General features: G+C 37.0%; 1 protein-coding gene across 1 annotated transcript in view; it reads right to left on the reverse strand.

Moving 5' to 3' along the window:
* LOC139472872 (uncharacterized) overlaps positions 1-2,522 on the reverse strand; it is a 30,019-nt gene extending 27,497 nt beyond the window's left edge. Inside the window, exon 1 of the mRNA XM_071255339.1 lies at positions 2,459-2,522. The gene's annotated coding sequence lies outside the window, so the exon portion shown is untranslated. The remainder of the gene's footprint in view (positions 1-2,458) is intronic.
* Positions 2,523-19,936: the final 17,414 nt, after the last annotated feature.

A 19,936-nucleotide genomic window follows, 5' to 3' on the forward strand; every position in this document is an offset into this window, starting at 1 on the left:
CCAGATTGGTTGGTTGGTTGGTTTGTTGTTTAACGCCGCACTCAGCAATATTCCAGCTATTTGACGGCGGTCTGTAAATAATCGAGTCTAGACCAGACAATCCAGTGATTAATATCATGTGCATCGATCCACACAATTGGGACCGATGACATGTATCAACCAAGTCAGCGAGCCTGACCATCTGATCCCGTTAGTCGCCTTTTACGACAAGCATGGTCGCCTTTTACGGCAAGCATGGGTTGCTGAAGACCTATTCTACCCCGGAATCTGATGATTAACAGCCAGGTATGTTTACAAAAACACTAACACATCAAGAAACCACTATCTAAGGCTAAAAAAGATAATAGTCTTGGTTCTCAGGCACCACCCGCATCATCAAAAATCAGCGGCACCTTTTGTTTTTACTTCTGTTTTCAAAAAATATTAAAATCCTAATATTTAAACACAATGCACACAAAAAATATTGAAAATGGAAACAAAAATGAAACGTGCAATGATGATGTGGGTGAGCCTGAGAACCAAGACTATTATTATTTATAGCCTAATCAATGACGGAATGTTATGCAATAGTTTTTGAGCAAGTAAACGCCACATCGCCAAACAGAGCTTACCGTATTCAACGTAATAAACGCCCAGGGCGCTCTCAAAATTAGAAATAGGGGGCTCTTATTAGAATATAAATTTGGTGAAAGAGTTGAAAGATCGTAAATTTCGTGGTTTATGCTGACAGCGTGAATGATACAAAAGAAAGGTCTGTGCGTATCATACACGACAGATATATTTTTCCAGAATTTAATTGCCCGTAATCAAGTGTGCATATAACACACGAGTGCATATTATACACAAATAAAAAAGTCTTGTGTACATTGATCAATCGGAAGGATGCTAATTGGGATTGTTTACTAGCCAATATATATGCAAATATCGCTGAGGGCGCTTGTCAGAGCGGGGCGCTTATTACGTCGAATACGTCATATTTATCGGAACGCAATACCAAGTTTATCAGATTGATTTATCAATGACTATGCTAACACGTGCTATTATATGATAAATACATGATAAACACATACATTCTACAAGTCAACATTATAAATACATTTAACATATGTACAATGTTAGTTAACACTCAATTACAGGCTGATGTTTGTCTAATGAGTTGAAAATGGTTTTAGCATAAACATAAGATCAGAGCTCCAGATAAGTTGCGTATCTGCGTAAAATACACACCAGAAATGCAGTAAAAGTGCAGTGAAATAAAATTCAAGCGTATCAAATACGCAATGAACATTACAGATAACGCTACAAAAATAAAACTAGTGCCTATCATCAAAATATTGTGAAGTAACCCTGCGTATTCAATTAGCAAATCAAATTTATTTTGAAATTATATACAATTTGTATACGGACATTCCGTCAACCTTGCCAAACACCACGATGACAGTTACATCATGATCATTTGCCATCACACTTTTTTGTGGAAGTATCACAGTATTTTTGAGTCCTATAAAGCTCTCGAACAAACACGACAAAAGTTTGCAGGGACTGGATGAAGTGTTTTTAAATATTTAACTTAAATACCCACATGTTAAAAAAATTGATAGAATTACTGATACCCGATGATTTTAAAATACATGGGTAAAATACCCAAAAGCCCATCTGTAAGATGTCTTCATGGGAGGTCCATCATTCAGTCTGATTGTGGATTAAGTAATTGTGTTAACATTTGACAAATAAATGAAAACCAGCAGCCCAAAATTCTGCTTTGATGTCTGAACCTTTGGCATGATGGTTTCACGTCATGTCAGAGGTGAAATGAAATAGTCATTTTTATTGTAATTGGAACTTGACAATTCATTTAAATGTGCCACTTCCGTCACCATGGTAACCACAAACATAAGCAATCAAGACAGTAATCAAGTTGACATGGAGTATGAATAGAAACAGAAGTCTGAGAAGATTCAAATTGTGTTGATTGATATTACTGCATTTTTACTACTGATTTAGTAGCATTTAGAAACAAATTTGGAACTTTACATGTTTCCTATACGCAAACAGTAGCTGATAACCCCCTGATAGCTTTTAATTTCCAATTTCCATGAAAGGTAAACAATTTGAAAATTTGCGCTTAGAATTCATTTTGACCAGCTGTTAACATGTAGGAATGCTTATAAATTTATATACAGCATAGTATGAACAAATCTCCTCTGAAATCAAATATTGCAAAATCAACTTCAGAAAATAGTGCATTGATACCATGATAAACAACAGCAGATAGACAGCTTGCGTTAATTAGGAGGGATATGTCCCCCTTCCGTGCCACCCCTTAAACTAACGGATACTTTATCAATCCGAAAATCGAATAGAAAGAAGAGTACGACTTAAATGTCATGCATCTCATTTTGTACATATACATGCATAAACTATTATGAAAAACTGAATGTTGAAATGAAAAACATACCAAGAGAAGGAATTTGCGCTCGCCGCTAAAGCGCTGAACAAGTCCAAACATAACAAGTTTTCAATTCGCCGCTTACGGAAGTAGAACAGTTTCCGGCTTATTGTTTACGACATTCATATTATCAAAAAGGAACCATGTATTGTATTTTCTTTAGTAGTTAAAAGAAACATTTATTGAAACTGATGGATGCTGAGTAAACTTTGTCTCAAAAGTTATGCTGATTCACGTGTCCCTGTCTCTGCGCGATTTTACGACATATTGGATTGTATTTGCGCGCCACATTCAACGTTCCGGAAACATGTTTTATGTTTGAAAAGCCGCGAACATAAGCGTTTGTGATTCTGTTGAGCCTTGCAAGTGGAAATAAAGACTGACGTGACAGCCACAAATATAATGGCTCGCTAGTAGCATGGGTGATGTCGGGGCGTGAATTGGCTGTAATATCGATCACGTATGGTTGTTTGAAATTTCATGTATAGATCTATGGGAGCAACCATTTCATGTTGTTTTGCTCAGGATCTCATTTATTTTTTCGAAAATAAATAGGTGCTGACACCGATCTGCAAGAAAATGCACGTTATTTTTGTTCCGTCAATCCACGACATGGGTATTTTTTTTCAGTAAAAGAGGGGCTTGATTTTATCTTTATATGAAACACACACACACACACACACACACACACTACACACACACACACACACACACACACACACACACACACAGAGGTTCTTCGGCGTGACGAGCCAGCGCTTTAACCACCAAACTAACCCCACCGACCCTGTTATGAATAAATGAATATACAAATGATTAAATCAAATAAGTACAACATTGTCTTTTTCCTATTTTGACTACTCCAACTCGTGTCCACCTTCCCCTAGAAACACCTTTAAACAGAGCAGACACACACACACACACACACACACACACACACACATTCACATACATATATGCAGACACACAGGGACATATATATGTCTGTGACTGAAGCTAAAACTACAATAAAATGTCATAAAAGTCTCGACCACAATATAGCCATCATCATCAGTACAGAATATTTCGTGAGCAAAGCCATAACCTTTGACAGAGCAAAGCCATAACCTTTGACAGAGCAAAGCCATAATCTTTGACAGGGCAAAGCCATAACCTTTGACAGGGCAAAGCCATAATCTTTGACAGAGCAAAGCCATAATCTTTGACGGATAAGCATGACCATGAGAGACAGTATGCCAGTAACCCTTATTTGTTAATAATCATTTCAAATCTTCCATTTCAAGAGGCCCAAACAGTTATTGACTGTGATGGGAAAGGACCATTAAGCATTATATACCCTTACTAGGAAACTCACGAGCAAGAGACATGTTACCAGTCAACACTGTTTGTTCCTTAAAACAGAACAGGAAGATAATTGTATATTCAAAAGACATGATGAATTAACAACATCATTCCAAGTTATGCCATGAGAATCTAGTTGGTCTAAAATGTACCCTATTGTAGTTTGAGATGCATCAGTTCTGAGGATAAAGGGTTTGTTTTGGTCGGGATATTCAAAGCTATGGGTTGCTGTAAGGGCTTGCTTTAGCTTTTCGAATGTCTGTTGGCAATTGTTGGACCATTCGGACCAGTCCTTTTTCAGATGGTTGTATAGATGGGGGGCGATGCCAGATGCTACAAATATGTAATAATAATTTTGTGATGATGTAAGTGTGTCATAATTTCTGACAAACTGAGGCAAAAACTGATCTCTGTGATCGGAGAAATGCATTTTACTTTGTACTTGGTTTTCAATATTTTAAAAATGCTTTTGAGACAAAAGTTCCACGACGTTCTGGGGTATTGTTATTGTGGGCTAGTTGTGGCGTTGGCCAATGCTGCTGCCTCACCAATGACGTCAACAATGACGACCTCAACAAAGCATCGCCTGTCTCCCGTCCATAACGGACCATCTGCATGGTGACTGTCATTTGGCTACAGCCAAAACTCATTTCAAAGTGGTTATGTGTTGCTTTTTAACGGAAGCGTAGTAGGGCCACGGTGAAATCTTCTTTGTTTAAGTATTTCCTATGTAGGACTTATTATCTTCTACGTAGGACTTAGTATCTCCTACGTAGGACTTCCTATCTCCTACGTAGGACTTCGTATCTCCTGCGTAGGACTTCCTATCTCCTACGTAGGAGATACGAAGTCCTACGTAGGAGATACTAAGTCCTACGCTACGTAGGAGATAAGAAGTCCTACGTAGGAGATAGGAAGTCCTACGTAGGAGATACTAAGTCCTACGTAGAAGATAATAAGATAAGGAGATACGAAGTCCTACGTAGGAGATAGTTATTCTAGTCCATACCAAGTCCTACGTAGGAGATAGTAATTCTAGGCCATACTAAGTCATACGTAGGAGATAGTAAGTCCTACGTAGGAGATACTTAGACAAAAACAAATTTCACCGTGGCCCTACTACGCTTCCGTACTTTTTGATGTTTCATACCAAGGCTTGTTCTTTCAGTACCATTAATATGAGCATGTTATTTGTGACTGTCCAACGGATTGGGTGTGAAAAAACAATACATCCTTCCTTTTATATCCATATCTTTGTAGGCAAGTGCAGCACAGGTTTTACTACAAACTCAAGTTCCAGTGATCTGTGCAATGAAGCACTGCATTACTCAGCAAACTGTTGTTGTTGTGTTTGGTCGATTGATTCCCAACCATTTTGTAAAACTATTCAGGGTTTGGTTTGGTTTGTCCAACTTTCAGTTAGGTAACGTTTCTTTTATTCGTCAGTTGCTACTCATGTCTATCATCCACATCATCTTAGTAATTGAAAAGAACACTCCTCCAAACATGCCAAGTTGACTGGGTTTTGGTACAGAGAAGGAATGGATCCTCTTCAGGTGTTTGTCCCACTCCACTGAATGGTTGATGACATCATCAACGTAGGCTTCAACACCCTCAAGATGTGCTGTTTTGTCATTGATGAAATGCTGCCCTAATGGCATCAATTTATGTTAGTAAAGTCCATCTGGAGTCACAATAGCTGAGGGGGCGGTCGGGTAGCCTAGTGGTTTAAGCGTTCGCTCGCCACGCCGAAGACCCGGGTTCGATTCCCGACATGGGTACAATGTGTGAAGCCCATTTCTGGTGTCCCCCGCCGTGATATTGCTGGAATATTGCTTAAAGCGGCGTAAAACCATACTCGCTCACTCACTTTTATTTATTGTTTTATAAAATGGTTTATTATACTGCTATTTTCATTGTTCGGTTTTAAAATCACCTACATCTGCATAGTTATTATGTTTCAGTGAACAGTGAGATAATTTGAACATTCTTTTCGTTGATTGAATTTGAAATGTGCCGTAAAATAAATCTCAGCTCTCTTTTCAGAAAAAAATCTCAGCCCCTAAAAGTGAAGGAAAACATCACGACTCTACCTCCAGACCCCGGATTTAAACACCTTAATCCTCGATGTTAATCACTGTATTTTTCTTTGCAAAAGTTGACAAAGTCTGAAACTGATTCTGATCATGAAGCTGTGATCATTCTTAGGCTATTGACACGAAATTCAACTCCAATCATTCGCACAGATATTCATGTCTGCTTTGTATTAATGATGTTTAGACGACAGGCTGACTGACAACAATGACAAAATTTGATTTGTAGCCAAGGTCCCCGTTCCATAAAGTGATACCAACACTAGAACTCTCCAACAGCCACACAGTGCCAAGATGCATTGCGAGTGTGGTCATTAACTGTGGCCTTTTCAGTACAGTAAACTACGGTTATAACGAACTCAAACGGACAACTTATATTAGTTCGTTATAACCGTAGTTCGTTATAAGCATATATAGAGCATAACCACAGCAAATAGTCGGGACCAAAAAACTAAGTTCGTTATATCCGTCAGTTCGTTATAAGCGTGTTCGTTATAACCGTAGTTTACTGTATTTCATGAAGATATGGAAACATGAGCTGAATTCTACGCAAACAGTTTCACAGCTTTTCGAAACTCCAAATTCCTATATTAAACCCAAAATTCCTATAGCCCCAACCCCAATCTTAACTCCAATTATATTCCCACAAAGAAAACACAAATCTAATCCCCTTCACTATTTTCTTCTACCCAAGTATAAGGAAGGTCATGATCATGTTCCCTGTCAGAGGTGATGGCAAATAACGTCCGTATGTCAATGATAGAGAACGCAAGGAAGTACAGGCATATCATTACCTGTGGCGTTAACTATGAGGATGGTTGAACACAGCTGAATTCCACGCAAATGATGTTACAGCTTTTCGAAACTTAACCCAAAATTCCAATATTTATACACTCTTAAAAAAAAGAAACACACAGGTAGTATGTAGTTCATTGAACCTGACTGCACAAAAAATCTGGTATATATTGGATATTGGATATATGTTATTGGAGAATGTTGGTGGCCTGATATTCGACAAACGGTGCGTCAAAACGCAGCAATTGTCCATTTGCAATGTCTTAAACGCATTATTTTCACACTTGTTCAAAAATGTCATGGAAGAAAACAGTAAAGCAAAATGCACGTGCAAGTTATGGCATTTGTAACCCGTGATAGTGGCTATAACAAGGCAAGCATAAGCCAATAATTTGTCATTCAATTGTCAACATGGAGATGGAAGACAACGTGTTTCGTCGAAATGAGCGTTTCGCCGACATTTTTGGTGGCGGTAGTGTCATGATGTGGGGGGCCATATCCTACACCACGAGATCTGACTTGGTTGTGGTTCAGGGAAATTTAGCAGCAAATTGCTACATGAATCTAATTCTTCAACCTCACCTCCTTCTAATCATTGACCGCCAGAGGGAGCTGTTTCAACTGGACAACGCTCCACCGCACACAGCTCTTTTGACAGTAGACTACCTTCATAATGCCAAAATCAAGGCCTTGTCCTGGCCGTCGAGATTTCCGGATCTCAACCCAATCGAACACCTCTGGGATGAACTCGATCGACGTTTACGTCAACGTTAAAACACGCGGCAGATACTCCCACAACTGGCACACGCGTTACAAGCAGAATCGCGCAGAACCACAGGATATAATTCCTACATTTATCCAGTCAGAGCCAAGAATATGCAGAGCCGTGATTGCTGCCCAGGGCGATCTCACGAGATACTGAGTTCAGCGCAACCTTTTGGACTTATGTGTCATCACAATCAACAGTTTTCAATGCCTTTGTACAACGACAGCATGTAACTATCGAGCTCCAAAATTGCATATTTGTAACGATGGTGTTAACTGAAAAATATCGACTTTATTAGGTATAATAAATTTACTAGAAATCTACCAGTGCGTTTCTTTTTTTGAAGAGTGTATATTAAATCCAAAATTTCTGTAATTATATATTAAAGCGGGATAACTGGCCCTTCCGATCATTTGACAATTCGAATCCAATAGGTTTGCTTGTGGTTTTGACACTAGTGAAGAACGGCGTCCCTGGCACATCATGCTTACACGTTGGAATGCATCCGACATACTTTTCAAAGCAGTGTTAAATTAAATGCAACTCACTTACTCTTAGACCCGTGAAGATCCGGGAGAGAACAGGTCTTCAGCAATTCATGATTGCCAGAAAAGGTGATTTTGCTTGTCATATGAGGCGACTCACGGGATCGGGTGGTCAGGCTCGCTGACTAAGTTGATGCATATCATCGATCCTAATTGCGTTGTCTGGTCCAGGCTCGATTATTTACAGACCGCCGTCATATAGCTGGAATATTGCTGAGTGCGGCGCTGAAAAACCAACCAACCAACCAACCAAAGAGCCAAAGTGAGGTTTGTAGAAAAGCGACATATATATATATATATATCCCTGTGGCATCAAGGGGTTAAACAATAAACAAACAAACAAACTTGCTACAATCTGCTAACTATAACATGAGGGGTGGAAACAGGCACGTGTTAGCTTGGCCCCTACAATGCACTTGTGGAATGTTTCGAGTACCATGATTAAACTGTTTACTAACTGCCGTTCAGAGCTTGTTGTATATGTTGTGGACAGGATGGTGAATGTTTATTGTTCGTGTCCCAAAGTGCAGGATGAAAGGTAAATATAGCGTGACAATGTAAAGTTGTCAAGGTAAATATAGCGTGACAATGTACAGTTGTCAAGGTAAATATAGCGTGACAATGTAAAGTTGTCAAGCGAAATATAGCGTGACAATGTAAAGTTGTCAAGGTAAATATAGCGTGACAATGTAAAGTTGTCAAGGTAAATATAGCGTGACAATGTAAAGCTGTCAAGGTAAATATAGCGTGACAATGTAAAGTTGTCAAGGTAAATATAGCGTGACAATGTAAAGCTGTCAAGGTAAATATAGCGTGACAATGTAAAGTTGTCAAGGTAAATATAGCGTGACAATGTAAAGTTGTCAAGGTAAATATAGCGTGACAATGTAAAGTTGTCAAGGTAAATATAGCGTGACAATGTAAAGTTGTCAAGGTAAATATAGCGTGACAATGTAAAGTTGTCAAGGTATATATAGCGTGACAATTTAAAGTTGTGAAGGTAAGTATAGTGCGTCAATGTACAGTTGTCAAGGTAAATATGCCGGGGCAATGTACAGTTGTCAAGGTAAATATAGCGCAACAATGTAAAGTTGTCAAGGTAAATATAGAACGACAATGTACAGTTGTCAAGGTAAATATAGCGGGACAATGTACAGTTGTCAAGGTAAATATAGCGGGACAATGTAAAGCTGTCAAGGTAAATATAGCGCAACAATGTAAAGTTGTCAAGGTAAATATAGCGGGACAATGTAAATTTGTCAAGGTAAATATGCCGGGGCAATGTACAATTGTCAAGGTAAATATAGCGGGACAATGTACAATTGTCAAGGTAAATATAGCGGGACAATGTACAATTGTCAAGGTAAATATAGCGGGACAATGTACAGTTGTCAATGTAAATATAGCGAGACAATGTACAGTCAACCTGGATCAATCTTGGATTGTTTGTTCACATTATGTTGAAATGAGTTGTTTGTTTGTTTGTTTGTTAGGTCACAAATATTGTGAGCTGCATTTTTACCCATATGCATTTTGTGATCCTGCTGCAAGTGCTGTTCCAATTTTTAAAAACTTTGTTCACCCTTTCTCTTGCATTTAGCTTTACACAATTTGACGACATCATTGCGAGAACGAATCCAAATTCTAATAATTTGAACGTGATATAGTTTGTTTCTTTTTTGCTTGCATGGGTTGGGGACAGATCGTTTCTCTAAAGACTGATGAGCTCGAAAGAAAGTGTCACATAGGTCTTGGCATGTATATGAATGTTAAATACATGAGCAGTAAATAATGTAAAATAAGAGAAAGAAGGATCGAGTACAATTTTTTTTAATCATATTCAAATGACAATACTGGGGCTGTACAAATGGCCCTGCAGGACTAGTTGCCGGTACATTGACGGCTTCCACGTCTCGTCCTCACACATTTGGTCCCGCGTTGACATTTCCCACACAGTCTCCATAGTTTCTGTGTAGTAGAATGAAACAAATCTTATTCGATTTACAGTAAACTACGGTTATAACGAACTCAAAGGGACCATTGATATTAGTTCGATATGACCGTAGTTCCTTATAAGCATATTTACAGCATACATACAGCAAAAGGACAGGACAAAAAAATTTTCGTTATATCCGTATATATAAAAACTACGGTTTTAACGAACTCAAAACAACCACTGATATTAGATCGATATGACCGTAGTTCGTTATAAGCATATTTACAGCATATATACAGCAAATGGACGGGACAAAAAACAGTCCGTTATATCTGTCAGTTCGTTATAAGCGTGTTTGTTATAAACGTTGTTTCCTGTATGTGTATTTGACAACGGACAGCATCATCAACGGGGTTGGAAGACATACCAGTTCATTGTCAGTCAGCACCTCTCTGAAACACATTGTTTTACGACAATAGACTCGACCCTAATCTCTATTTCTAAGGCCTCCGAAAAAAATTCTAAATGCATTATTGTAGCCATGTAGAGGACATTTCCAAATTCAACGCATCAGTGACAAATGATGTCGGATGCGATTCCTATTTTGACTTGTACCGTATGTTCCCGAGGCATTTTTAGGCAAACAATTAACTTGTATTTGCATCTGTTTGTGACGGGTGCCAACGGTAGGGCACCTGGTATCCTTACTATTTGATAGTGATTCATAAACACAAGCACGCGATGCACTCGTACAATGTACACTCGATTTTTGTAGCTATGGAATCGGTTTTGTCGCATTCCTTCACACAGGTTTAAGTTCCGTCTCGATTTCAGTATTTGCAATTCATGAAAGCTAGAAATCTTACATTCTTTCTTGACTTACCTTGCACCAGGTGTGGTAGGAAGTTCTGAAGAATTTGAACTATGATACTTTGATTTTTTTCAATTTTAGCATATTTCAGCATCTTTAACTAAATATTGTAACAATTTACATACTGATTTTGAAAATATTTTTCTCGACGCTCTCCAACATGTTGTCGTATTGTTGACAAACGGATTTCGTTACGTTAAATCAAGGAACTATTAATATATGTTATGATGTCACTTATGGATAATACATGCTGAAAACTCTCATTAAACATAACCTTTCAATGCCATGTTTATTTTAGAAAACATTCAATCGTGTTTCTTACATATAAAACAGATAATGTTTTAGTCGCCTGTTTCATGCTGCTGAATATATGTGATACAAAGAAGTCCATTATTTTAGTAAACGCTCGGATAAAAACATTAAAACGTTTACATTTACATATATATGTAATCTGCCTCATGGCATTCATTAACCTGATGAAGGGGTAAGTATATTCTCAGAAACGTTGTGTTCCTCATAATAAAGAAGTGGACATCCATATATTCTCTTCCTTATGTGTATCACTACTAAATGCCTTTCAAAGACCCAACACTGTGACGTATTTGTTTAAAGACATGTAGTTAGAAGTTACCTGTGTGTCGTTCATCCTGTGGTGAACACTTGCTGGTTCAGACGCTTTCATTGTATGACGCCAGGCCAGTTGACAGAACAGTCGCTCGGCGTCATAGACGTACGACTTGCACCCCGTGGTCTCGGCACACATGACGCCACACATTTTAATTCCGGTTTTAGCTTTAGATGGGGGTGCTGTTTCAGTATGAACCATGGCCCCGGAAACATACACAAATGTTTCATCATTACATTGATACTGATTGAAAACCATCACAAGATGAAGAACAAGTAATAAAAGTGTTCCGCGCATGTCTGCTGGTGCTTTTGAAATGGCCACATTCCTATAACATCAACAGAAATCTTCTGAAATCGGTGGGCACGTCAAACGTCGTCTATTTTAAACATGGCACTGTTCTCATTCAAAGAATCAATCAGGGGAGCATCTCAAATGTCGTGACATGGTACCGTTCTCGCGAAGATATTTTGTGGGTGGTTAATATCGAATACGGATTATTTTAAAGTTTAAAAAAATAAAATATTATCTATTACTTTTTTTCAATTTTATGTAATTGTCATATTTTAATTGTAAAGTCTTGTTTTAACAATTATGAATGTATTTTGAGATGCTGTCGTCTCCAAGTGAATATTTGTTTATGGTTTCAACTTATAAGAGTCAATACGACCACAATACATATCTGATAACGTGTGATATATGAGCATGATAACCACAAATACATGTACCATTAATAAATTCGACCTCTTATCTATGACATATGTCACATTAAACAACAGCTGAGGAAACGTGAGGAGATAGATATCAGATAAGCCTTTGCCAGAGTTGTTACCGCCAGAATACCACCCTTGGACATGTCTGAAATTCACTGTGTAGAGAATGGCAGCTAAATAACAAAGTTCCAATCAATATAGTCTTTGATGGGTACTTGGATGTTGGAAGAACATGAATACAGGACACTTTGAATGGATAACAACTACTTGGCAGTGATGTTTCAGAGCTACTTCTTGCACCTTCATCAGGTGAATACTAAGTTAGCATATAGAGTTATTACATATACACGATGGTGTGTTTAATCCAGGTAGGGTTAATGGACAAAGATAACAACATAATAACAAAACCAACGAGTTAACGGAAGAGAAGGCAATTAAGTATAATGATTGTGTTATGATAGGGTTGAGTGTTTTTTGTTTTTTTGTTTGTTGTTAAATGCCGCACTCAGCAATATTCCAGCTATATGACGGCTGTCTATAAATAATCGAGTCTGGACCAGACAGTGCAGTGATTGATATCATGAACATCGATCCACACAATCCACCCAATCCTGTTAGTCACTTCTTACGACAAGCATAGTCATCTTTTACGACAAGCATGGGTTACTGAAGACCTGTTCCACCCCAGATCTTCAAGGGTCGGTTTGAGTGTAATAACAAGGGGCTGACGATGGAAACGCGAACAAGAAGTCAATCAAGATGTCCATTTGTGATTGACGATTTGATTAAATCACAGTGACACACTGGGTAGGTAGGTGCCTTGGTGTTTGTTAATGACTGGTTTCTTACTTTGGATTTCAATCGTTCTTTGAACTTTCCTCTTTTGTCCAGTGAAGTGTTGATAAGGAGAATCTTGGTGATCAGGATTTTTTATGAAATGATTTGATGTCAGATTTTGTAACAGGCATCTTGTGTTCTTTTGTTGTGGAGACAATTTTATCATTAACCATCTGTTGTAAATTTTATCATTCATTTAAGCAGTGAGTGGGTGACTTAACCTGTATATATCTGCACTTGAACGCAACAGACGTAACTCAAAATTAACATATCGTTGTTAGTTTCAACAAATAAAAACCGCAAAACACTTCCCATATTCATAAGAAATCTCTACTCAAAGCAATGTTGATTGTCAGAACATTATGCATTGTCAGTACTGGTGGCGTCATACCAAACGACGATAACAGTTGGTACTTGTTACCCTGGCTGGCGCTCAGCGTTAATGGGATGAAACAAGGACTGACTCGCCTTCAGTATACTGTGTCTGTGGAAAGGTATCTCTTTCTGCTTGCCCCCTAGTCTTGAGTACCACGTTAAACCTGGACCGCCCCCTTGTTTAGTGGATATAGCCTCTCCCCGGAAAACGGAAGGTTGTGGGTTCGTTCAATGGCTGCGTATACCAAAACGTTTAGAAAGATGGTACTTTTTGTTACCCTGTTTGGCCTTGGCATCAAAGAGCTAAATCAAGGACTGATCGGAGTCAGTATAGTGTGTCTGAGTGGGGCATTCATGTATTAATTCTCTCAGTGGGGTATGACTTTAAAAGTCTAATTGGCATTAGAGCTAGTACAAGCAGCCACACACACACACGTGCATGCAGGTGCAATGATATTGAACGTGACGTCAAACCCCATTTCACCTCACCTCCCCAATTTTACCTAAATGTACAAGACATAACAATTGTTATTAAAGAGCACATTGGTTATTCTACCAGGAATTTGGAAAATACTCGATCAAAGGTGTCAAATCACAATAAACTTCCTCTGATCGAAAGAGCCAATTTTTGACACAACCGCGGAAGCAAATACTTTTAGAATAGTAGTTTTACAACAGTTGTCAGATGTCATATATGAATAATTATTTGTACAATTATAGGCTACAAAATGAGACAGTGTGGCAATACATTTTGGTAGACAGCACGATTAACCCTCATGGTGCCTGGCCGTCAGTGCTGCACTGTGATGAGGTCGCAGTTTCAAAAATTTATACATTGTATCAACAGTGTTACAACGTTCATATTTCTTTACATAGTGTAACCAAATTGTATAACATGGAACTCGAGTTGATTGTCTTTCCAACAGTATCTAAAGTCAATACATCCAAAAGATTTATGCACTGCCTAGCCATTGATAAAAGTGCTGTTGTTGTAAGTTTCCTACTTTTCTTCATAATCGCAAGTAAAGTCAAGTAAGCACACTTGTTGGAAATCTAAACGTCCAAAAAAATTCATATCATTGGAAAGTACATATCCTAATGGTCAAAGGTGCGCCGTCAAGCATATAGCTTGAATGTGTGTACTTTGCAATCTCAACACATTCACATTATCAGAGCGTAAATCTGAAAGATCTCTTTTCCCGTGTCAGCGGGCATCTTATTATCAGCTATTTGAAAGAAATTGGTCTGTACAATAGATTTGAAATATGTATGAGAATAAATAAATGCTTGTTCTTAAATTTGGTGTGATGCTAATATCAACTGACATTATTGAAGTCTAGCTGCAGGTGGTTAAAGCACGTAAAATTATTGTCCCCCTGTGTGACACGTAATCCTATCATAATCAACTATCATTAACCAGTGTTTTTAAGCCAACTCATTGCTGAGTATTTTTAATATTGGCTAGTATTGTGCATAACCACCAGTAGCTAAAGTGATGGCGTAAATCCTGCTGGTGTATTGTGCAGGAAGCAGAGATACTGCAAGTCCCTAGTGAGGTGGCCTAGCTTTGGTTACTGGTAGCCTATAGCCCGTGTTTTAAAACTGTATATATAATATTGTCATCCTCAAATATGTTTCATCAATTGTTTCTAAATATAGTATGCTCAAATATGTTTCACAACTTGTTTTAAAATAAAACTTTGCATAAAAAAGAATTAATTGTAAATATAGTAACTTGGCCTCGTCGCTATATGGCTGAAATAATGCTGATGCGACGTTAAATTTTAACTGACTCACTCACCCTAACCGTGATTGAAATATGACATTTATGTCGAAATACACATTCATTGCAATCACACACACCACTTGTTTATACTTTGGGCGTTATGATGTGTTGTTAATGGTTTAAACCTAACTGATAGTAAGCTTGAAACGAGATGTAGATTGGACAATTTTAACACTTTAGTTTGAAAGCTCAATTTAAGAAGCCTATATTTAATACGGATATAACGAACTGTTTCTTTTTGTCCAGGCCATTTGCTGATAACTTGCACAGGTGAAAGAAGGCAATACTATTGTTTTTACAGCACAATTATAAGTACTGTCTGGATTAAGAGAAAATTACAAATATATAAATTACTTTGATGTAAGTAGTGTTCATTGTATATACAGTTCATGTTCCCTAAACACTTAACAAATTTGCTTTACTATGACCACTAGAAAACATACATCCTCGTCTCAGCTAGTATTTCGCTATTGCCTGCCCACCTTTGACCTTTGCTCAAAATATGCTTGTATGGCCAGTCCATGAAATACCACTTTTTCTTTCATATTGCGTTATGAATACGACTTTAGAAGTTTATGCATTCAAGGACATACGTGATAGTTTATTTCCAGAACACTTTTCCATTCTACAAAAGGAAAAGTTTGAAATAGATAATGATTGTACGTCAATGAAAATAATGCAATTACTTGTCATAAAAGGAAAAATATATTCTTGGTATTGAACTTCGACAATATAACTCGAGCAAAATCTTTAATATAAATGGTTTTCAGTTATTATGTCTTTCCTTTTATTCATTTGGCCGAGCTAAACAACAGCTACAATTCAAAACTGTGAAAAAAGAAACACAAGAATGCACTTATTGTGCTCTTAGACAAGATGGTTTTTTTGCAAATTCTATTTCTTACTAAGGATACAAAACAAATATTATTACTAATACGTATTTCACTGGTCGAAGCATTTGATAATATAGATAATGCACATTGAAAAAAAAACATAATGAAATCTATTTAAAACATCCAAAATATGAAAAATCACATCTATACTGACATCATTTTGTCATTCAGAAATTGATTATCTATATGTATTGTGTGTAAATCTCATTACTTCATTACTGTTATAAATTAAACCATGTGAGATTAAAATATATGAGGCTAAAATATTAAAAAATGGTTGTTTAATATTGGATCCATTTGGACAGCTTTCTCGCTGTAAATAATTTCCATTCCATTACTCAATCATATGCACATTATTTTCTTGGAATATCAAGTCTTCCAAAAGATATGAAAAGCACATATAAGTCAACATACCAAAATTAGAAAAATCCGCAAAGTATTCTGACAGTATTAGTCAAGTGATAAACCATCTCATTTATTCGTCGGTCACCTTGGAAATCTTTCCAAACATGATGGACCAAATCTTTCTAGTTCAGTCAAAGAGAATCTTATCATTCAAATCATGCGCACCTGTCCAGACGACAAATTCTCAGCGGCGGGAAATCACCAACCGTCTACTAGCCTAGACAAATACAATTGCAGATTGTTACGTCATTGAACAAAAAAATATATATTGTTTACTCATTGGTGACATTTCAGATAACATATCAAATGAGAGTTGAAGACTCGCAATAGATTATCATTCATTAATCGAGAGTACAGTCTACATCAATAATTTGTTAATCTAATACTAATATCCATGGCAAGATGTTGGAAATACAAGCTGTCATGTTATGATAATATATTCCATTTTCTGTGAGTTATAATGTGTATTTGATGATATATATACAAACATAATTAGTTATCAATTATCTTGTACAATCCTTTTTGATGCCAAAAGGGAGGCGATTCCATCTAAAAGTACCACCAGGTGTAATTTAGGCCGACTTGTGTTTTGCATCTGGATGGAATGGTATTTGCCAAAAACCTCTAGCACAATCAAGCACACTAAAATATTGGCAGAGGTGGTAGGTTTGGTAACTGCATTGAGGCGTCTATAATCTACGGCAAAGCCGTAAGAGCTATCACATATTTTAACCATGACAATGGGAGAGTGCCATTCAGAAGAACTGGACTGAGTGATATTGGCTTCAAACATTACTGACATCTGTCTGGACCATTCTTCTTTATGGGAATGTTTTGCCTATAAAATGGAAGCCTTATGGGTCAGGTGTTACCTGTGTCTATTTTGTGATGATGTAAGTGAGTGTGTCCTAATTTCTGACGAATCTGAGGCAAAAAATGATCTTTGTGATTTGAGAAATGCATTTTTCTTTGTACTTGTTTTTCACTATTATAAAAATGCTTTTGGGGACAAAAGGTCCACGACGCCAGGGGCATTATCATGGTGCATGGCTAGTTGTTGCATCACCAATGACGACGTCAACAAAGTATCGCCTGTCTCCCGTCCAAAACGGATCTGCATGGTGACTGTCATTCGGCTACAGCCAAAACGGTCATGTGTTGCTTTTTTATGTATCCTACCAAGGCTTGTTCTTTCAGTACCATTAATCTCAGCATGTTATTTGCCACTGTCCGACGGATTGGGTGTGAATAAACAATACATTGTTCCTTTTATATCCATATCTTTGTAGGCTTAAACTCAAGTTCCACTGATCTGGGCGTAGATTTTCGAAACGATTGTAGCTAAGATAAAATCTTAACAACTTACGTTCAAAGATAAGATATCCTAAGGTTAAGATAAGATAGATTTTCGAAACTATCGTAAACCTGTCGCAGATCGTTCAGAGCTACGATACCTATCATAACTCTGACAGAGAACTCATTTGTGTTAGAGATCGAAAAAGTGGGTGTTTCCAATGACGTCATGGGGATTCCCAAGCTGCTGACAATAACAACAACATAGATAAATGACACGGAATTCATGATCACATTGTCAGGTCACATTGTTTAACCCACACATATTAAAGTGAAATTCTGTACAATCCTACATATGTCCTACATGTAGACGTGTTGTTCTTATGATAAAAGATGCCATGACTAACTGAACACAAAAAGCATTCGTGTGCCATGCAATAGCATTTTTTAAAGCCAAAATGTTTTATAATCAATAAGTATAGTGTTACCACACTTTAGCTATTAGAATGGAAATAATGTGCCAAAAGATTCTTCACTATTTTCCCTTCAAATGGTCCTCTCGTGACCGCGCAGAACTTTATTATATAAACACATCGCGTACAAAGTCAAGGACGAAAGTAAGGGACGTTATTCTAAATGACAATGACGAGACCCTTGGTCGAACAGCATATGTGTTCAGCATTTAACATGCGTGTTCAAGTCTGATGTTAAGTGATGTATACTGTATATGTTTGTGTTTATGTCAAAAGTCAAGTTTACATTAATGTAAACACCAACATTATACGTGGAAACACTCAAAACAAAAATTGTTCAGGAAGCAGCGCACCCACAAGCAAGATTTTATGACAATCTAAGCTTATTAAGTTTGTTTTATTATTTATGTATCCAATATATTTGACGAATTAACCAAGGAATTAAATACAATATCAAGCTATAAGTATTTAGATGATGAAATTATTTTTTATCTATGTAGATCCATAATTCTTTTCAAAGTTTAAAAGTGACACTAATTTTCGTTTGCAAAGAGAGATAATTTAGGAATTGTCAAGTTATATTGTCTCATGGAACACACCACAAGTTAATGTAAACATACGTATAATGTAGTCATTTTATATCCTTTTAAATTAAGTAGAGTTAATACACTGATTTGTCTGATTTCATTTAAATCTGACTAAGGAGCTAAATACTTTGTAATGTGTCAAATCTGTTCCCGAACGTAGTTCAATGATGTTTGGCTTGTCTGACAGCATTGCTGAGGATTATTTGCTAGTATTTGTCCGTTGACCCTAAACGTGACAACGATTATATTGTTTGAATGGTCTCAAGCATATCTATATATTTTTTTAACATAAAACGGGAAGATGTAGACTTAAATATTAAAAACACCAAAATATGTTAAAACCGGTTTATTTAATGCAAAGATTATTGTGTTGAAAATGTGTATTTTATATTGATCATTCAATAAACTTTTTTTTCTGCGAAGATATATTGGAATTTGAAAACTATGCTACATTTTGACGAGAACCAGAATGAGCATAGGAACCTATTTTATTTCGGAAATGAATGCAATAACACGTGACCAATTTAGCTAATCAGAATGCAGGAATTTCCATGAACACAACGGAAATTTAATTATATGCCGTTAACCAATGATAACATAGGTATTGAATTTAAAATGAAACAAATAACAATTACTTTTGCAAGAAAAATATTAGATATTGTATACAAATATTTGACCACATGTATTTATGAAAACTGTAACATTGATGAAGGTGTCCCGGGCGAATACAAAGGGAAACCACTGTCAACTAGAGTTTGAACTAAGATTAGCTCCCCCTGAGTTATCAATGAGGTCACGGTCATTACTGTAGCCTGCACCTTCCGTTTTTATCCTTCCCAAAACATCGAAAAGGTATGTTGTTTCACACTTCTTCAGCACAGACTCGGATAGAAATATATTGACTATATATATATAGAAAGCTATTGACTCCACAGTTATGTGGATCGCTGTCGCGATTAAGAACATTTTTGACGTGAAATCCTTGATGCGTTCTTCATGTTTTTGAAGTGTCAATTTGAATCACTCAGTTTTACAAAATGAAATGTCAGTGTTTGAACGTAAAGCAGACTAATTGTTTGGAAAAATATCTATGGAAAAGTATGCCTCCATCTTGGATGACAATAAAATAAACTTACAACAGGTATGGGGCTAT

Source organism: Haliotis cracherodii, unplaced genomic scaffold (genome assembly GCF_022045235.1).
Source record: "Haliotis cracherodii isolate W230 unplaced genomic scaffold, xgHalCrac1.p SCAF_25, whole genome shotgun sequence".
Taxonomy (NCBI): domain Eukaryota; kingdom Metazoa; phylum Mollusca; class Gastropoda; order Lepetellida; family Haliotidae; genus Haliotis; species Haliotis cracherodii.